This window comes from Megalobrama amblycephala, linkage group LG24 (genome assembly GCF_018812025.1).
Source record: "Megalobrama amblycephala isolate DHTTF-2021 linkage group LG24, ASM1881202v1, whole genome shotgun sequence".
In the NCBI taxonomy this organism is placed as follows: domain Eukaryota; kingdom Metazoa; phylum Chordata; class Actinopteri; order Cypriniformes; family Xenocyprididae; genus Megalobrama; species Megalobrama amblycephala.
In genome coordinates this window covers 17634783-17649450 of record NC_063067.1, presented here as the reverse complement: position 1 = coordinate 17649450, position 14668 = coordinate 17634783, and positions in this window count along the sequence as shown.

Here is a 14668-nt window from a genome sequence, read left to right as displayed (position 1 = left end):
GTATATTATCAAATTCTTTAATGTTTTTTAAAATCAATTTATTTCGATGTCAAGAGGTTTACTGTGGTTTAATTTATCAAGGGTGGACTTTTTAATGCTCTTTCTTTAGTTTCTAATCTCATTTTGATACGATGTGACTTCCTTCATCCACCCAGTCTATTGTTTTTCCCCTTTTTTCATGAATGAGGTCAAAACCGACTGTTCCTTTTTAGAAGGTCAAAAAACATAATAGGCGAAAAGCACTCTGGACCAAAGGTAGTCCCACGCAGCACTAACCAGAGAAACAAATTAACCCCTTAGAAGGTTCGAGCACTTGACACGCTACAAATCCCCACGCTTTGAAGAACTGCATGGCCGCGCGTTCTTATAGCGCTGTCTGTGTTTAGCTTCAGCCTCTGGTGTTTATTTATCAGTACTGTTATCTATGCTAGAGGACTGCCTGATTATTTAGACAAGTCACTGGAGTATTTTCAGGGCCAGAGGAGTGAGATCTCTAGTGCACAGCTCAAAGCAGGCAGTTTGCTTAATGCTTGACCTTTCACCTCTCGGGGGTAATAATACCTCTATATCTTGCCTCACACTCACACATATGGCTGCAAAGCATGAACAACTATCCAGGTGACTTCTAACGAGGATTACTTGTTATTATACACACATACTCACATGTGGTGACTGACTATGGAGGGATCTCTCTGCTAGGCCAACAAGTATTAGCATATATACTACCATTAATGTTTGAAAGAAGTCTCTTATGCTCACCAAAGCGGCATTTATTTGATCAAAAATGTAATATTGTGAAATATTATTAGAATTTAAAATAAGTGTTTTCTATTTTAACATATTTTAAAATGTAATTTATTCCTAAAATGGCAAAGCTGGATTTTCAGCAGCAATTTCTTCAGTCTTCAATGATCCTTCAGAAATCATTCTAATATGAAGTGAAGTGAAGAAGAAGTGAAGTGACATGTGGCCAAGTATGGTGACCCATACTCGGAATTTGTGCTCTGCATTTAACCCATCCAAGTGCACACACACACCGTGAACACACACCCGGAGCAGTGGGCAGCCACTGCTGCGGCGCCCGGGGAGCAGTTGGGGGTACGGTGCCTTGCTCAAGGGTCTCACCTCAGTCGTGGTATTGAGGATGGGGAGAGCGCTGGACATTCACTCCCCTCACCGACAATCCCTGCCGGACCTGAGACTCGAACCCATGACCTTTGGGTTACAAGTCCGACTCTCTATCCATTAGGCCACGACTGCCCCCTAAATATATGCTGATTTGGTTCTCAAGAAACATTTTCTTACTATTATCAATGTCGAAAACAGTTGTGCAGCTTAATATTTTTGTGGAAACCGTAATAGTATTCTTTTATGAACGTTCAAAAAAACAGCATTTATTTGAAATAAAAATCGTTTGTAACATTACAAATGTTTTTAATGTCTGAAGTATATATATTTTAAAGGTGAAGTATGTAATTTGTGCCACTAGTGTGACCACATGGAAAAGCAAAAATGAGCAAAAATAAATTAATGGCTTATTTCCCTCTCTATGACTGTCATTGGTCAGCTGAACAGATAGCCCCGCCCCCCAAATCCACATCACTGGCTGCTATGTGGGAAGGTTGGGATGCTCATCTCTCTATTAGTTTTGTCATTTCTGACTGAACTACTTCTTTAAAACGGCAATTAAACTTAGGCTTTAAAGCTGAGAAGTTTGACATATTTATAGTGCATTAAGAACAGTGAGTACTGAGGCCTAAATAAAGCATACAGCACCCATTACCAACCTCTCTATCAGTTCTTTTCTTCCTCCAAAGGTTAGTTCCATTCTTTTCCAATCAGAAGAAATGCTCCCTGACCCTTATTGAGAAATTTTGTTTTCCTTTCCATTTTTTCCTTGAGATTTTGAAAGGAAGCAGATAAATGTAGCCCTGACTCCTGGTTGCAATTTCCTGCTTTTTCCATTTTTTCCATTTTTTAACAAAACAGCAAGTCGCCCTCAGATTTTCCCCCTCTTATTTAAACCTCACACCCAGCACACACTAATAACCCAAACAGAACTTACAGCAACTGCAAAATGAGCTCTCCTAGCAGAAAAGGTAGAATAAAAATAGAATAAAAATGCTGTTATCCAGCTGTCCCCTTTTAAATCACTCACAGCCACTGTGACCGCTTCAGCAGAGACCTTGCTTTTCTCAAGCCCAACAACTGAGATATCTATAAGCAGATTGTGTTTTTAAACTCTTTTCAGTATGCTCCCCCTTCCTGCCAGAGCAATGACTTGTGCCTGTACATTCCACAGCTGGTGCAAGGCCACCGACGGTACAGATAGACCCTAACCCCAGACTGAAACAGAGAGAGAGAGTGTAAAACAGTCCCAGAATTCATGCGGCAGTGAGTGGGGCATACTCACGTACAGGAAAGACACTCGTGCATTACACCCCTTGATCGCACCGGCTGAAAGACAGGGACAGACGGCGCGCTTGGCAACACAGAGAACACTGAGCTTAAGAGTTCTCGGGTTTTCTACTTTATGTAAAGTTAGACGCGTTTGAAGGTTTCAAATATAGCGTCTGCCAAAGCGATTACTTTTAACATTGGCAAGCCACAGCGCAGTTTCTATGAAGCATTCTTTAACACTTCCCTTCTTAACAGCCATGTGCTTTAACGCAAAGTGCAGCCCCGGCCACAGCACAGAGGGGAGCATAAATTATCACTGATATTTAACGTGCTGCCTGGGAGGAGCTGCGCTTGAAACCAGCTGCCAAAATTAGTGGCATTTAGCTGTTTTGGAAATTGTTCACGTGGGGCCTGATGCTGCCTGTGACAATAAACTATATAGGTGAATCTCACAAAACCTGTCAGGAACAAGTCCAGGCTATATCTTACCTCAACAAAACAGAAATAAGCCCATTTATATGCAACACACACACACACACACACACACACACAATCGCCTACGACTGTATTCACCCCTAATAGTTATATATATATATGAAGACTTCAGATGCAAAAGCCTCTAAGTGCCATCTGAAATTTTGTAACATTACAAATGTTTTTAATGTCTGAAGTATATATATTTTAAAGGTGAAGTATGTAATTTGTGCCACTAGTGTGACCACATGGAAAAGCAAAAATGAGCAAAAATAAATGAATTGCTTATTTCCCTCTCTATGACTGTCATTGGTCAGCTGAACAGATAGCCCCGCCCCCCAAATCCACATCACTGGCTGCTATGTGGGAAGGTTGGGATGCTCAAACAAACCTGTAGCCATCTCTCTATTAGTTTTGTCATTTATGACTGAACTACTTCTTTAAAACAGCAATTAAACTTAGGCTTTAAAGCTGAGAAGTTTGACATATTTACAGTGCATTAAGAACAGTGAGTACTGAGGCCTAAATAAAGCATACAGCACCCATTACCAACCTCTCTATCAGTTCTTTTCTTCCTCCAAAGGTTAGTTCCATTCTTTTCCAATCAGAAGAAATGCTCCCTGACCCTTATTGAGAAATTTTGACTTCAGATGCAAAAGCCTCTAAGTGCCATCTGAAATATTCTTCTAAAATGAGCATTTTTATCAAGCTCGTAGGGGGCACTTTGCGTTTGTTAACCGCCACAACAGGAAAAAGCACAGAAGAAGAAGAACAGACGATCTAGATATGCGTGTAATCTCTCAACCAGTGTTTCAACCGCGGAAAGACATCAATAAAACAGCTTGAGAATAATATCTCACATAGCATTACATTTACTTCAGGCAAGTCATTTACTGTCCACAGCATGTTAGTTCACTAGAGAAATAAGCTCTTGAGGGGAGCATTTCACTAAATATATGCACTATATTAGCTTATATATTCATTATATTTACTTTACCTGTTAGTAATGTCTTAATTATTTAATATAAGTTTAAATAAATTTGCCATGAAAACAAGTTATGACAGCCACTGTGCAAATGATTTATATTTCAAAAATGAAGTTGAGTGAAAACGTTATAATTAAATTTAGAAGTTAATGCAATACCTGTCTTGTGTGAAATTTACATGTTTTTTTTTCCGTTTTTTTTTTTGAGTGTTGATTATTATATCTAAAAATAAATAGCAACTGAATTTAATACTATAGTTTAGGCCCTGCTGTTAATCGTAACCTTTAATATTATAGTAATATGCAAAAAGGGCTTCAATAAACCACCGTTTAATAAAAAATAAGAAAAATTTTTATGTTTGGTACCGAACCCATACCGAACCGTGACTTCAATACTGAGGTATGAACCAAACCATCATGTTTGTGTATCGTTACACCCCTAATATATATACACACCAAAACACAAGACATCCAGAATTATTTGGGGGGAAATGTGCTTAATTATCATGAAAATATTTTACAAAATAAAAACCTTTATGCAAGTATTATTTCATTGTTTTCCCCTTTTAATTTTGTAGAGAAATGCAACCTGTACACGTTTCTGTAAGATTCAACCTGATATGAAAAATGTTTTCTGATCATCATAAACCAGACAAATCAAATGCCTCTGCCTCTCAGGAATCAAATACATCAAATCCTAAGAAGGATACAGTTCTCATAAAAATGCTTTCTGCGTGCGTGGCTTTAAAACACCTGCGAAATTTATAACATGTATTCAACATTTTTTATCTTGCTAAACTACTTCATTCCTCATTCAAAAGAGCATCACTGTATGTATAAATTAAGTCACAAACCAGTCTTGACACAGCTTCTTTTTTTTTTTTCACCTCTCAAGATAAACATGGCCGGTTGCTCTGCATAGTAACTCCTCTAGCAACAATATAAACAGTCTAACACAAGAGCAAAAAATGTGCATTTCAGTTCAAGAAAGTTTCTTAATAAGGAAAAAAAAGTGGATGAAGATACATCCCAGGCGCTCACAACATGTCTGAACTAAATTTCCCGGTTCACAGACATTCCTGTCCCAGAATCATCAACACATATTCTATTTAATCCTTAACTGGCCAAAATGTTCTTCCAGCTAGTCATTCAGCAAAGCAAGCAGCACACAGCCACAGGCACAACAGGAGACGGGCAGAGGAGCAGTAAGACTTACTCTGCAATAAATCCACCGGCAGGCAGGAGAGCAGGGCTGCTTTCTGAAAGGCCCACAATCAGGCACCAGATAAATTGCATTTAGTGCAAGCTGCATTGTCTCTGCTTCTGTGTTCTGCTAATCTAATGTGTTCAACATGGTCTTGGTCACCTTGACTTTGGTTGCCATAGCGCTCCATACAAACACATCCCCACCCAGAAATGCACCAAATAAGGCCAAGGGAAAAATCTCATAATCAAAGAGGTGAAACGAGAGAGTGGAAAATGCTTCTGAACATACACGCATTGCATTAAAGTGCGTATTATGGCTGGAAATGCGCTAAGATGATGATGATGAAGACTAATTATTCTAGGACAATAAACGCATTAAAGCGGGCGAATGTTTATGCATTCATTTTTAATCGACAAAAGATAAATTTGAGTCGTTTAAGATGGAGGCCCTTTAAGCTGTATCAGGGCCAGCATTGTTTGTTCTCAATATGACCTTTAAACACTTCGCTGAAACACAGAGGAATCAGCCAACGCGAAGGCAGCCGTCCTGTCTGGCAGCCGACCCCGGCAGATGCGACTTCTGAGGAGTTCAAAAGAATTCTGCATGGGGGCAAGGCTATTTACATAATCCTTCAGATATATTCCCCTGCAACCTAATCAAATTATTCACAAGTCTAGCCCCTAACCATGTAGACCCCGCGATACACAGCCCTTCCATTACCGTCCTCTCTCTTCCTTAATCATATCGAACCAAAACCAGTGTCGATTTTCCCTTTAGAATGGAAGGCAGTGGCAGAAAACAAAAGCTTTGCAATGTCTGACACACACAACACTCTTTTCCCTCCAGGTCCATTTCGCTTGCCATCTCAAATTAGTCCTCCATTATATTTGCTTTTCATCTGACACATTTGAAGGGAGAGAATATCGGCTCGCCGAACGCTAGGGTTAAACAAACAACTAAGCAGGGCGATACAAAGAAAGATAATTTGCCATTCCATTGTGAGCCGAAGATCATACGTTAATCACTCGAAGTAATGTCTTTTTTTCTTTCTGCGCCGAATCTGCGCATTAACTCGTCTAATCGACGTCCGACTTACATTGCGATAACCTGAAATGCCCTGTGCTTGATTGGCTTGATCTGTTTTCATTCACCCCTCCTGACACTAAAAACATCGACTAAACCCTGTCTGAACAACAGCACCGAAAAGGCATATTTAAACATGCACGCAAAATGAAACTTGTCCGAGCGATGTCTCATTTAGGCTTCTACAATGCCTAATTCTGCACGTGGCAATTACAGCTTTGTCTCAATAACAATAGGCCATCACTACGGTTACGTCTGGCACCTAAGGGGTTAAGCTGTCAGGCTCCATCAACAAAGTTTACATCATATGTGCGGTCAATTTTCAATGACTTCTTTTCCCACGTCGAAATAAACTATTTTATGTCTCCAAATATGCAGATCATTTTGCTTAATGAAAGATGCTTGACGTCTCCGATCCAATTAATATGCAAATGCAAGCGAGGATTTATTTGTGACATTCTGTATGGGTGAGAGAAAACAAAAAGGGCTCTTAACAGTTACACTAATTGCTGTGACTGATTGTCACATATCATCATTCACTCTGAATCTCCTAAATACCACATTTCAGATAAAATTCGCGCTTGCACTTTGTGAAGATTTATTTTCAAAGGGGTCGTATAGATCAGAGCGGACGGCGTTGAGCGGCAAGAGCTTCGGGATAAACAGTCCTCTGCCTGCTCTGTAACGCTCTCTGTTTTGACCCGAATAGAACACCTTGCTGCAAATGAATGCTGTTTACTACAAGAAAACTCATTCAAAAATGCTTGTTTCTTATAGTCAACACAATATACATTAGACGTATGTGTGTATCCTGTATCTTAATGGTCAATGTACTAATGCAGTTTGGCCTCTACTGGGAAAAAGCTTCAATAAGTGATGTATTTATTACTGTAAAAATAAAATCTCTAATGCAGCTTCACTATTAAAAACATTTAATGGACAGTGCAATCTAATCTGCTGTTTGCTTCATCCTATAGCTTTAATGTATGAAGCAATACACAATATGCAGCGATTGACTAAAGACATAAGATGTGGCCACCCCACAAAGCCGGCTAAATAAAATAGCCGGTCCACTTTTAAAGCAACAGAACCCTATTTTCCCACTTGCATTTGACCGAAAACAAAAAATGCTAGCACCACAGTCGAGGAAAGGGTTAATATGGTAATCCAACTGATAATGTGTGTGCATTCAAAGCAAACACCCTCAAGGATTCTACATTGAGAGGAAAAAGTAACAAATTAGTTCAGAATGATCAATTTGCAGCTGTTTTAGCATTGTTTTTTAAGCCAGCCTCAGTCTATAAAACTAACTAGCATGTAATTGGAAGATTGGAAATAATGGTCTTGAAAAAGACACTTTATCAATGGAGCAGCAGCGGCAGAGCTGTCAAGCTTCAGACATCGAATTGCCACTGACAAATGACTTAACGGAACAAGATTGAGTATATAACACATACACACACACACAAAAAAAAAATGAATCAGATAAGAATTTTTTTTTTCTTATGAATGAATACCTCAATGATATTAACTAAATACAGCAAGATTACACCTAAAACAGGACTAAAACCACTTCTTGTGCATGATGGGGTGTGTGTGTGTGCTATAAAGATAATATCTTTCAGCTCACTATGTTCTTTCTCCTCTAAAGAGGTTAGAACAGACAAGCAGCTATTTGAGGATGTAATCACTCGCTCTTCTCCTTGAAGCGGCCCATAATGCTCCACTGCACACTGCTTAGCAGTTAGCGGCCAGAGCAGATTGTAAACAGATCTCTCATGAATTGCGGGTTTAGCAGTTTTGCGCATCTCCAAACAAGGTGCTTCCGATAACGCCATTCTCTCCCCGACAAGGGCCGACAAAAATCAGTCACTTTGCTGCAAACATGTGATTTGAGAGCCGTCAGTCAACGTGATTGACGGATTTAATCCCCCCCAGGAGCAAATAGAAGGAGAAGACAAACCCAGCCCTGATATACAATGTTTGTTTGTAAATCCTATTAAATGCACCTTTGCTTTTCTAAGTGCTCCGTTTAGAACAAGGTACGTATACGGAAAAAGTGCATGTTACTCATCTTTTAAGGCTTACAAACATAACCAAATATTCAGTGATAACTTATTTTGTCTCACCACTGAATTTTGACCCCAGGCTCTCATTTAGCTCTGATAATTATGGAAGCCCTTTTTCGCTTTTTTAAAAAAAAATAATCACAGTTTCCACAAAATATTATTAAGCAGAACAACTGTTTTGAACATTAATAATAATAGGGAATGCTTCTTGCGCAACAATACAGCCTATTAGAATGAAAGATCATGTGATACTGAAGCAATGGCTGTTGAAAATTCAGCTTTGCCATCACAGGAATAAATGACATTTTAAAATATATTCAAATAGAAAACAGTTATATTAAATTACAATAATTATTTCATAATATTACTGTTTTACTGTATTTTTGACCAAATAAATGCAGCTGTGGTGAGCATTAGAGACTTTTTTCAAAAACATCACAAGAATCTAAATCTTAAAAAAAAAAAAAAAAAAATTTGAATTCTAGTGTACAGTATATCTCACAATTTCAGAATGTGACTTCATATCTTATAATCTGTCTATATACTGTACCAGAAAACTCTTAGGACTTTGTGGCTTTATATACCACAGTATGACTTACTTATTTTAAACTTCATCAATTACATTTTCGTCTTATTCTGAGCCGTAAACAGGTTTCTCTAGATAATCAATCTAAACAAACAGAAATTCTTGGAAGCATAATACATCACTGTGGAACATTCCAGAACTTTCGGTAGCTTCTATTTCACTTCCCGCTAATTCGCGGCCACTGCCTGTAATGAAGGCCTCATGCATTTTTACAGCAGTGTCAGGCTAAGCACTGTCATGTATAAATTAACCAGTGAGCTAAAAGCTTTGTTGTCCTGCAGGAAAATGCAAGTCATCAAGCATTAAGCACATATTAATTTTCAATGGACCAGCAATAATGGGAATGTTTTATGAACAGGAAATCACTGTGGTCTTACCCGTCAACCAGCCCGCATCAAACAAGGTGCTACTGCATGCCGTCACCCCACGAGCCCTGCGCGCGCTCTTCTCATCCGTAGGAAGATGTCGTGAAACGCGAGCACGTCTGGATGCAACTTTTGGACATGTCACAGAGCTGCAAATCTGGCTCTGACCCTGTGATATAGTCCCATGAAATGGTCTTCATTGGGATATTTGAATGATGGTCAGGACTGCCTATGTAAGATTGAGGCAGCAGTTGTGTGAAAGGCAGATTGCTATGGCTTTTATGGCTAACTGCAGTATTCTTATACCAGGTAGCAGGTTTTCATTCTCCAGGCTTTTATTATGCCACATATAAAAAACGTATTAGATGTGATGATGGGCACAGGCCTGAGCATTCTTCCAGGCCCCTAAAAGCTTTTTCAAAACAAATGCGGTAGGGCGAGAAATTTTAATAACAAGCAGATCGGCCCAATTCCATTCTTTGCTAACTAATAGACTCATGTGCATGATGAAAAAGCGGAAAATCCTACAGTAAATTTGAAGCACAAGTAATCCGGTGCATTGGAGGATACTCTCCCTCCCTCTCTGACATCTTGGTCAGAGTTTATTTCACCTCAGATGGAGGTGAAAATGGCTTTTGGCTCTTTTTTTTTTAATAAAACAGACTCAAAGGACAAGCAAAACATTCTGGGGCCTAAAGCTGATGCCCTAGTGGCTCGGCCAGCCACTTTTCCAAGGCCTGCTACTTGATTAAATGCATAATCCACTACTCCCCATCCCAGATGATTTAGTGTGCCTTTAAATCAGCTTGCGCACACATAAAAACCTCAAATAAAAATCACCAAGAAAAACCATTGCACTCTAACTGTTCTATTAAAATGATACCCGGCCAGGCCTTTCTTCTCCGCAATACCGTTTATTCCACATGAATGCATATCTTCATTTTTTTTTCCTAGGTGTGCATATAAAATATTTAAAGTTTAAAATGTCAGCGTTGAAACATCAAATGCAGGAGTCTCTCATTAATCACCTGGGATGTAGGCTCCCTTTTAAGGTTATAACCCTTTGAAAGAGCAAAAATTACATTTCTGACCTTGAAGATGAGACAAACTCATAAAGGTAAAATAATTCATGCTTTAAAAGGAAGCAGTTATCTGCGCGCTCAAGTTGCTGCGCTGTGAGTTTCGGGGGGACACCAAACAACTTTCATTTTCCTATTTACATCGAAGCTGTTCAGATTAATTTGAAATCAAATTGAGAAAAAAGAAACAAAACTGTGAGAAAACATCAAACGAAGCAACGGTGTAACTTTCAAATCCACAGGGCTCAGCTATCTGCACTGCATAGAATGTTGCCTTTTTTCATGGACTTTTATTAAATGGTGCATGACATTTCCATTACTCAAGGAAATTAAATTCGCTAATTTTCTTACAAGCCTGGTACGTCTGCTATTTTAGGGAGGTGCGCCGAACAGAACAATTGTTCCAACACCTACACACAGAAAAGGGATTGTGAATCTACCTTTTGAAAAGAAAAAGTGAATTAAAGCCATAAAGGCAATTTGCTCTTTAATAAAATAAGTCTTGGTTTTGATCTTCAGCTAAACTGGCATTTGGCTAGGTATTAAGCCTGAAGCCACTTGCATTTATAAACCCAGGTGCCATGTTCCCATTATGCAATTTACTTCCAAACTGCTTCTAATAACTGTAAAAATAAACAAATGTGATACGTTTCAGGGGTTTTCCCTTAAAAGCAAGCAAAACACTTTCTAATCCATCTGCAAAACTGCAAAACAAAAATCACCATGTGACCCTAGAACACAAAAAAACAGTTTTTTTTTTTTTTACATTTTTGGCATAAAAGAGAATGTATTGTTGGCTATTGCTACAAATACACCCGTGCGACTTATGACTGGTTTTGTGGTCCAGGGTCACAAATGTGGTGTTTTTCTCCTTAAAATTCTATGAAGTGTTATATTCAATCTATAACCCTCATGATTCAGAACTCTCAAAACAAACAAATCCCTTAATGTGCTGCAGATCTGCAATATGCTGCTTTTAAATCGTTCCACATGTCAAAATGGAGCATCCCATAAAACAAACATCACACCAAGACTTGGTGTTGTTTAAATATTAGTTTCTGGAGCCAGCAGTTTTTCTATGGAGGACAGAGGAGTGTATGCGCAGACGAGTGAGTTTTGGCTGGGCCAGTGGAAGTGACAGCATCACACTGAACCTGGCTCTTCTCCTCTAGAGATGAAAAGGCTGATTACTCTGCCTCTCTCCCGGGGAACCAGCAACATGTCTGACAACATCATTGAAAAATAGACTGCTGAGCCCCTCTGGGTCTTATAAGGGCTCACATTTAATGTAGAGGAGATTCGCACTAAAAAGGAGGTGACACTACAGTCTTCATGACTGCATCAGCGAATACATTAAAGACTGAATGGAGAGCAGATTCCACTAAATTTCAGTTTTCCAGGATTAGTTTGTCTGATGCTAATGCAGGAGTATAAACTAATTCAGCTTAGAATGATCGACCAACCAACAGCCAGTGACCTGTACTGACCTCAAAGGCATAAAAAACGCGCTGACTCAACCAATGGTAGAGAGAGAGTGTTCAGGAAACCTGTCTAAAAGAGTCAGTTTTTATTGCTTTTCTGCTACTTGTGTTGCAGAAAAGGCACACTCCACCTAAAAGCGGAACATGTCTGACAGAAGAAACATCCAATAAGCTGTTATATTTGTGGCCCTGGAACAGTTTCTACAAGATGACATGTTGTAGCAAAAATTTTCCTTAAAAATCAAGGACAAAATGCGCTTCAAAAACATATATATAAAAACATATAATTCTGACCTTGCGTCTGTAAACTTAAAGGGTTAGTTCACCCAAAAATGAAAATAATGTCATTTATTACTCACCCTCATGTCGTTCTAAACCCATAAGACCTTCGTTCATCTTCGGAACAAAAATAAAGATATTTTTTGATGAAATCCGATGGCTCAGTGAGGCCACTATTGAGAGCAAAGCCACCAAAGTAGTGTTTTGAAATCGGTCATCACTAGATATTGTTTAAAAGTCAGTATTTAGTTTTTTTGGCGCACAAAAAGTATTCTCGTCGCTTTATTATATTAAGGTAGAACCACTGAACTCACATGAACTGATTTAAATATGTTTTTAGTACCTTTCATGGATCTTGAGAGGATCAATAGTGGCCTCACTGAGCCATCGGATTTCATCAAAAATATCTTAATTTATGTTCCAAAGATGAACAAAGGTGTAGAACGACATGAGGGTGAGTAATTAATGACATTATTTTCATTTTTGGGTGAACTAACCCTTTAAATACATGTGATACAGCTCACACCAACAATGACCAACAAACACAATGCCTGTATTAGCAAATAAAATGACTATGAAATATTAAATATATTTTATTTCATATTCATTTAATATTATTAATAATATTCATTTCATTCGCTAATATACAAATACATAATTTTAAAATGTACATATTAAATATTAAATATTGGTCATGAATGCATTTTACTCTAATCCAAAAGGCTGGATAATATAAATATAAATGCAAAAAGAGGATTGCTGTATTCAATTAGTTTAAGCATCATGAAAAATTAAAATGAATACATTCTTCACTCAGCAAAGAAAGGTTGATGACATCATGGAGAATCCATATAAAATGTATCTGCTGAGAAGAGAGAATAATTGGTGCCGTATGAATCTTTATCCAGAGGGGCGTCATTATTAAACTTAGACACGCATTTCAATTCAGCAGTCATATCAGGGAGAACAAGGAACAAGACAAGATCAAGAAATCCTAATTATAATTACAAAATTACATAGGGTGCAACAAGAGTGCCTAGTTTAATGGTAATAATTAGAGACATAAAATTTTAATAGGAAATATGGCATTGTGTGGGTTTTGAGGCTTATGCCACTTTAAGGCCTAGTTGCATAAGTGTGTGTGTGGTTAAATGTTCAATGATGAGCGCCGTGATTAAGATGGTTCACTTTGCACTGCTGGCCCTTTAAAGGAGCTCAGTCTGTATCACTGCCCTGAAAGAAAAAAAAAAAAATCCCCATCCTGCACCCAAACCGCCACACGTGCCCTTTTCCTGTCTCTATTTATTACCCTGCCACGATCCTCTTAAGCAGACCTCTTCCCCAGCGCAATACCATATGTTTTCAGTTAAGCCTAATTTCTTTTTCTCTTCATTTAAGACATGGACTGGCTTAGCCAGAAGCATTACACGGCCCACTCTTCCACTCATTCATTTTCTTCTCAGTTTTTCTGTTCTTTTTTGGCCCTGTCTCTTTAAGGACTCCAAAGCTCCCTGTTGAAATTAACTTGCAGCCACAACAAAACCAGCGCAGGATTTTAAGATCATTGTAAGCAATTTTAAGTTAATTCGCTCCAGATTTCAACATTAACCTTTCCAGCAGAGTTCAGAGCGTAACTGAGACGGGGGTCAGTGTTGATGTAAAAACAGGTCATTCATGGGGGATTTTCTGATCTTGTTGTTTTACAGTCAGCAGGAAAACTCTAAAAAAATCTCACGTATACATTTAGCCATGCACTGTAAAAGTGTTACAGTAAATACACAACAAGAGCAGAAACATGAATAGAAACATGTATGTACATGAAAATAAATAGGGTAAATTCTGATATCATTTTGGCTTTATATGCTTATTTTTGGCAAACTCTGCATGCTTAATAAGTGATCATTTCAATAGCATGGTGATGGAATTGTTCACATTGAAATGTCCCTGTTAGGTGTCACACCTGGGTCTGAGGTCCCTGGAGAAACTCCTATGCTGACAAACATCTTCCTATGACAGATTTCAGTCCTTGTTTAAGATATGCCACTCTCTGCATTTCCATGTTGCACAGCCCCTCCTGTGCTGAGACCGATGCTAATTGCATGTTTTTCTGCACTTCCCTGAGGTGCCACAGAAAAACATCAACATCACAAATCACACTGTAGTGTATGAGACTTGGCACTAATGTACTAATTGTTATACCGTATTCCTTACTTATGGAACAGTACATAATGGAAAACACTAAATGTTCAACATAATCACTAAGACAGGAAAAATAGACTTGTATGTTCATTACAAAAGGAAAGTTTTGACTCTATGCTACAGTAGAGTGAATCAGATTTTTTACTCCTCAAAACCAGCCTGTGATCTAAGACTAATTTAAGATTACTTCAGGTACGTCAGGGCTTCTTTTTAGAAGTGGGGGATCGATGAATCGATAGAACACACTTGGAGGTCAGAAAAAATTGTTTGTCTGCAACTGACCTTGTAAAAAGGTTTTGTGCATATTGTTCATCTACCTTGCAAGCAAACAAATAAATAAATGCATAGCTCTATGACAACTTATATTATAGATTCTGCGGCAGAATCTGAAACTCAAATTCCAAAATAAACAGATGACATTCTCAATAAACAAACAAATTAAATAACGGCATGGCTCTATG